Genomic DNA, 7488 nt, shown 5'->3' with positions numbered 1-7488 from the left:
GGGTAACTTAGGCGCGGAGGCTAAGTACTTCATACTTTGTGATGCAATGATGATTATGATAATGAGTGATTCTAAGATAACAAGGCGTGCTTAGAGTTGTATCAGGATTTCATGACAAAGGGTTCCTAAGGGAAGAAGTATTTGGCTATGTATTTGTGATGTGTGTGAGAGTGACACTAAGGTTAGGCTGCAAAGGCTAAGGGTGTGAAAATATTTTAAGAAGAGCCAAACGATGGCGGTGACTCTTAGGCTGGGTAGACTAATGAAGTAGGGATCAAGCCCCCAAGTCTAGCACTAAATGGATAGGGATGAGCATTGGAGATCCCTGATATGATCATGCATGAATGTGAATGAACGTGATGAATAATTATTACGGCCGTACCCCAATGTGAGGTTGCCTACGTATCCGTTAGGAATCAGGCCGAACGTAGCTCTAGTCGAATCTCGCACAAGTGTGTGTACACCTCAATGAGGTCTTTCAGGGGTTGTAATGCGGTTAGGCTAAAGGTTGACGAAGACAGGATAAAGGATCAAGACCCAATTAGATAAGGCCCCAAGGTGTGGAACCTTGCATTTGAATCTTGGTATTTGTATGCTTGAGATTTCTCACTTTTGAACTCTCTTTTTTTTTGTTTTTGCATTTGAGATTCGTATTTGAACTTTCTTTGGATAAGTGTGGGCAATCCCGATCATGCGGTCTATCACTCACTTGGCATTCATGTTTCTCAGGCACGGTGCCAAGCACTCGATAAGAGATGCAATCTAAGACATGTTCATATCAAAGACATTGGAACACTTTCCCTTTTGCACACTTTTATTGTTTTTTTAACTTTAAAAATTTTGGGACTTTGGTAAAAATCACTCAAGCTTTTGTACTTGGCTTTGAAAATTGCATAAGTTGCACACCATCCCATCCCAAGGTTAGGTAGATGTGGGTTGAAAAACGAAAGGCCAATCATTAGACGAGGCTCAAAGTGGTTTATCTAAAGAGATTGTATATTCGAAAGGGTGAAGGTGATATGATGTGGCTACAAGGGGTGCCTCAAATCATTGGTATACCTTGTGTTTAGATCGGCGTGGATTTTTTTTTAAATGAAATGCAATGCAATTATCATATGCAAGGAAATAAAATGCTCATTTTATTAAAATGGAAAGGGAAAAATCAAATTCATGAAGTAAATCTAGGAAAAAAATGGAGGGTGCCTATGCTAGACTTATTGGGGAAAGGTTTGATAAAAGAAGAAGAAAGCATGAAATCTTGGTAATAAGCTTGCATCGTTCTTTGTGTTTCCTTGACCAAAGGTTGTAGAAAGGGGAAGCCATGGACGCTTATTATCAATCACATGACTCGAACTCGATTCAACATGCATAGATGGAGAAAGAGCATAGCATATGAGGTGAATGGTATATTGGGGAAAGCATGAAAGAGGAAAGTATGTGAATGTGGAAAGTGTTTAAGAAGGAAAGTGTGAGGTGTGTAATGTATGGAAAGTGATGTAAAGGGAAATGGTGTATTTGTTGAAGGATATGGAAATTTTCGGGAATGGGAAGGACCCTCAACTCAAATGATAGAAAAGATGACTCATGCATGGACCTAAGACATGGTCATGGTGTGAAAAAAGACATATGCAAAGTGTGTGCAAAGACTCATGATTGAAAGTGATATGTTCAAGACTCGTGTGGTGACCATGGGACTAGACATATGGTTGGACTTAAACAAGACCAGGTAAAGACCATGTATGTACATTAAGCTAGTTAATCGTGATAGGGGACTCAATGCGAAGACTCGGAAAGAAAATACAGAACCAACGCATAACACTTGAACTATCGCAGGAGATGGGTTCAACGCGAAATGAAAACTCTATCGCGACGCGTTGGATTCCATCGTTCTGCACTACAAATTCGAAGTAATACGCCAGTACCGAAGCATTACGATGATCTGTTTTCAGTTATTCTTTTGAAGGTTTAACCCTTAAGTCTTCTAGGTCGAGCATATTTCGACTTTATGGATTTATATCAATTAATCAAATTAATTAAGGAAAGTCTTTTTAGACCTTGGTTTGTATTTATGGACATATGTGCAAGAAATAAGTAAACACAAAGGGTTAGTTTTTATGGTTTTTACTTTTTATCAATGATACTCTTCATTATATTTTGATTATTGTGAGGAGGGTAGCCCGTCGATGGGGATCCCACTTCCTCTATGCCCATGGCCCTTTAAAAGCCTAGGACTTTACACTTTTGAAGGTGTGTTAGGATTTGAATTCCTGACTGTTTGGGAGACCTTGAATTAGAATTGATTATATCATTATGCTTTTTGTAAGAAACTAAAGGAGAGTTGCCAATGAGTTTTAGGAAAACTCATAAACCTCGTTCGTGCTTTTCTCCCAATTAGAGTTCAAGGAATATTTATCACGAATCATAAGTTTACCCATGCCTAAATTGGTCTACTTGTACTAGAAATGAGTTCAGGAGTGAGGGTACTAGAATAACGTTTCCTTTAGGGGGGAATCACTATCTTAGCCCTAGTGCGCAACCTCTACTAGCTCTTCCTTTTTCACAATTTCATCACCAAACAATATATGCAACATGATACCTAAAACTAAGTGAGTCGATTTTATTTACAAGCATTAATCACAAAAAGTCTACATTGCAACGAATGTCGTTATTCTTATTTAACTCAAATTCGTTAAAAAAAAAGAAATAAAATAAGATTCGCCTTGACTTAAATGATAAAACAAAAATTAATTATTCAATTCTAGTCTTTAATTAACACAAGAATACTATGTGAAATTGATTAATTAAAGTTAATTTAAAGTGAGCACACAACACTAATTAATCAATTAAAGTTATTTAAATGAGAAAAGAAAAGTAATTTATCTAAATGCTTAGGAAACTAACCGTTCTTCTTTGCTTACTAAATGTCCGTTTTAGATGTTTATGGACCTTCTATATCCTTTGTACTTCCAAGGACTTCAAAAGGATGGATTACGGTTAAAGAGTAGTTGGGAAGAGAGGCGAAAAGTAGTATGATATTAATAGAATTTGAGAGATTAGGGTTTTTAGAATTCTAGGGCTAAATTTCTGAATATTTTTTGTTGTTTAGGTCTAAGCGAAGACCCCTATTTATAGGCATAGGAATTTGTAATACCCGATATTTTAATACTCGATTTGTTATACTCTAAATATAATTTTATAAGCTTAATTAAATTTAATCTTTATTTTACCAAGTATAAATGTATTAGTCTTAATATGAGTATTACTCTAACAATGTATTATTTTGGGAAACTAATTTTACGAAATAAAGTAATTTATTTTTAAAATTTAGCTCGGGTCAAATTATATTTTTGTGTTTCGTCAAATATCTAAAGTTAATATCAATATCTGTAATTTTACCCGATACTATGAATTGGTAAAATACCCTTGCCTATCCAATAAGAAGACAAAAGCCACCTCCTAACTTGCTTCTTGCTTCCTTCACCGTTAAGAATGGAAAATGAGCAAAGTTAAAATTTGCTTCTTTCCCATTGGATGTTCAATGGTTTCACTTATCATCTTGTCTAAAGTTATGTGAGTTTAATGTTCATGTTTATCAAATTAATATAGCAATCTTGATCTTTTTCTTCCTTCTCTTACAAGTTTATAGTAGCAAGTAAATATCACCCGTAAGAAACACCACCACCGCTGTACCCTTCCCCTGCTCTAGACTGCTATTGTCACCTCCCTCACACACCGACCCAGCTCACGCAACCTCCCAGTTCACGCCCATCTTTTTCCTCCTCCATTTATAGCTTGTTCTTAAGGAAACCCGCTACTCCATTCGTGCAAGTCAAAGTGAGTATTTTACTCTTCCCCAATATAATTTTGAGTATAATAAGTTTATCTTTTATTTGAGATACAAACTCTTACTTCCTTTGAGAACGATTATGTATATAAATTTTGATGATGAGCCTTACTATTAAGGAGAAATAATTCTTATGTTCATTAGCTAAATAGATAAAGCACTGAGTAATGAGTAGTAGTGCTCAGTTTTCACGTGAAAGAGGTGAAACCAATGAGATTTAAAATGCTACTGAACTTATTTTGGGAGCATTTTGTTTTACTCTTAATTTTGTAGTATGTTGAGTTACTGAAACTATCTTAAACCCTCCTTAATTTTTTAGTATGTACTTGCTTTTCTAAATATCATATAGCCTAGGAATTTGATAGTCACGTATTGTACCTCATATTACTAACTTTCTATAAGGTTGAGTTTTGATACTAAAATAAGTTCAGTATCTTTAACACTAAAGACTTATAATAATGTATCTCCTACTAATATGAATAGTAGTATTACTCCGTAGTGTATATGAATCCTTGCTAGTTTATTTTACAGAAGCTTTAAATAAATCAAGTATTTAGAATATTCATCATTTTTCCCTACTAATACGATAATTTAAATTCTTGTTACATAAAAAGTGGAATCGGACCTCGGAGCTCAGTAAGAACAATAAATTAAAAGCATACAGGAAGGTTATCAGGCTATAAATTGAGGTAACGGTTATTGCTAGTACCCGCAATTCCCTTCGAAATGTGTTGATAAAAGCATGATGTCACTTTTGAAAGTTATTTATATCTCGGGATATATTGTTAATGACTTGCGGGATGATAAACGTGTTTATTGATGTATTCCAGTCATATGATTTTATATGAATGATCTTATGAATATAAGATGTTTTATTGATCTTTGGATCTCACGAAAGTATGTTATGAACCTATGAATGATCTATGTAAAAGTTACATAACATGATAAATAATAGTGAAAGACCTAGTCCGTATGGGCAGTATAAGTTTACAGGTTACTTTTCGGTCATGCATGTACCCATGGGGCATTATGCTAAGCATCTGCTTTATGTTATGGGCACCTGCCCATCGTGGAAGACGTTCCGCCATGTCATACTTTCCAGCGATTAGCATGTTAATTAAAAAGTTATACATGATTATATGAATTTTATTAAATGTTTTATAATATTCCATTCTCCCTTTTTTGTTAACTAAAATGAATTGAAATGATGTTACACTACTGGAGGAGTAGTACGTTACTGAGTTTTCGGCTCATCGCTTTTATGTTTATATGTTTTAGGTACTGTTGGGAATGATGGAGACGAGTAGTGGCGAGGATTTTTTTTTCAGTTACCACTTAGTAGTTTACAGTTTTAAGTTGTTTAATTTGAATAGTAAGACTAAACTACTTTAGTAAGTTTATGTTATGATAGAATATGCTATTATAGAGATAAGAATAATGTTTGTAATAAATAGATTTCTATATTTTATAAATAAATTTCGTTAATTAAGTATGATTGTTGCCTTGTAACACTCCAGAGGGAGTTATGACAGTGACGTCTCGACTGAATTAGGTTAATTCCGCTGCTATGATTCTCTTACTAACTTAATTAGAGGTTGGGGCGTTACAGACTCTAGGTTTAGGGTTTTAGATTCGCGACGTCGTGTGGCACGCACAACTCTTAGTGTCGCGTTGGAGTCATGCGGCGTCATGTGGTGTCATGTGGCGCGCGCAACTCTCAAAGTCGAGCAGTGCGGTTTGCCTTATACGAAATTGCATTTTTAAAACTTCCACAACTTTTGATTGAAAATTCGGATTAAGGAAAATAAGATATCATTGGAAAGATCACAATGTCTAATTTCCAATGCCTTTAGAATTAGGTTTAAATCTATTATAGATCAAAAGATATGGTTGTTTGAGTGTAAGGGTGTCGGTTTTAAGGCCTGGTTTAGTATTTTGTTGATAACATCTTCATTTTAACTCGGAATTGAGATTATAATATACCGTTGGAAAGGTCTTTAAAAGGGCTATCCATCTGTATAGTCCATAAATGGATATTATGTGGTTTATTATTTTGATTGGCTCGGTTTTCAACAATGTAAGATCCATTAGATCTAATCATTGCATTTAATGCATTTAGGTCTATTATTAATCAAGATTAAACATGTATGAACACGTTTAAGCCGTAATTAGTAATCAGATTAGGCTCTAAGGTAATTTGTTCTCAAATACAGGTTCTAACTTACTTCATAATGCATTTTGGAGTCCATAAACACTTCAAATTTGATCTAGCATGAAGAACGGGTTTTTGTACCATCGTCGCACTTCCTGTCAAGACAGGAGGTCAAAAGTAGATGTCTACAATTAGCCCACACTTTTATTGAGTCTATAGTAGACGATGATCAAAGTACTCAAGGAAATAAATCCGAGACTCATTCTGCGAAGTTCCTTAAAGATAAGGAAGCTTTTAGTAGTATTGAGAATGTCGAAACTATCCTCGATTCGCTAAATGTTCAAGAAAAGTAGCTACTAAGTTTAAAATAATTTAAACTTAGCGCGCTATAGAGTCTAGGTTGATCCTTTGCAAGTATATAACACTTTACAAGTAAAGGCTGTCCTGGGTGATGTCATGTTATGAGAAGGTACCGGGTTTAAAAATATTAGAAGGGGATGATACCCTCTAAATATGTCATCAGCGGTCTAAAGTCCCTCAATTTGTCATTGGAACTCTAGTCCATGATCTTAACAAAGTAAAAAGATGATAAAATAGGGGTGCTTCGGCATTCGGAGCCTAATGCTTGAATAAAAGATTGACATACGTTGCCAAAATAAATACTCGATGTCCAAATCCAGTGAGAGAGAAGAAAATCGGCGACTCTCTCAGCAGTTTTGTCCACAAGATGAAAACACGCGACTCAAGACTGGGGGCACGTGTCTAAATAGGTGCAGCTTTAGTGGGGGCCGCTCTTTATACAGGGGGTGGACGGACACCCTAACTGTCCGGTAAAGTTAGATAGCTTTCTAGCTAACCGTATTTGCTTCCAACGGGGGCGTTTGTCCCCGATGGTTCGGCGCGCCTATCGACTCGTTTAAGCTATTGCCTTTAACAGAAATAGGGGTTCTATCGTGTTTTACGGGAGGCAGATCACGTTGCTAGTGCAATTTTACGCAGCACATAGGCCGTACAATTTTACGTTGTACGATATGCAGTAATTTTGTTAAGAACGCCAAAAATACGAAAAACGTGACATTTCTGTTTTGGGGTTTTCTGATGTCCTGCGGGAGAGCTACAATTCCGAGACTGGAACCGGACGCCTGTACCTGCAAAATAACGGAGACTCCTGAGAGCTCCGCCTCCAACGGTCAAGTTAGTACCTGATTAAGGAGTAATTAATACAGAAATTAAAGTAATAAGGTCTCTCTAGGTGAGAGTATTTAATGTAGGTAATCTGCTTTGCTAGCGAGATCAGCCGGTTATTAGTGTGTTCCGTAATGTTTCTCCTCCGTTCCGTTAATTATTCCGTCCCTTGATTAATGAGGATTAATCGAGTATTTATAGCCTTGGGAAGCGTGCAACTCTCTAGGTTTAAGGTAAACCTAGGGCCGATCGGGCTTCTAGACTGAAATGGGCCTTGATGGCCGGTTGTCCCATTTGGCATGGGTGG

At 36.2% G+C, this 7488-nt stretch overlaps 1 long non-coding RNA gene across 1 annotated transcript; it reads left to right on the top strand.

Moving 5' to 3' along the window:
* Nucleotides 1–3568: 3568 nt before the first annotated feature.
* LOC110722370 lies at nucleotides 3569–5296 on the top strand. The gene is made up of 3 exons (XR_002511576.1): nucleotides 3569–3834; nucleotides 4459–4533; nucleotides 5123–5296. It is a non-coding gene; the product is annotated as an uncharacterized LOC110722370 (long non-coding RNA).
* Nucleotides 5297–7488: the final 2192 nt, after the last annotated feature.

Source organism: Chenopodium quinoa, unplaced genomic scaffold, assembly GCF_001683475.1.
Source record: "Chenopodium quinoa cultivar QQ74 unplaced genomic scaffold, ASM168347v1, whole genome shotgun sequence".
Taxonomy (NCBI): domain Eukaryota; kingdom Viridiplantae; phylum Streptophyta; class Magnoliopsida; order Caryophyllales; family Amaranthaceae; genus Chenopodium; species Chenopodium quinoa.
This window is presented reverse-complemented; position numbering and strand designations above follow the sequence as displayed.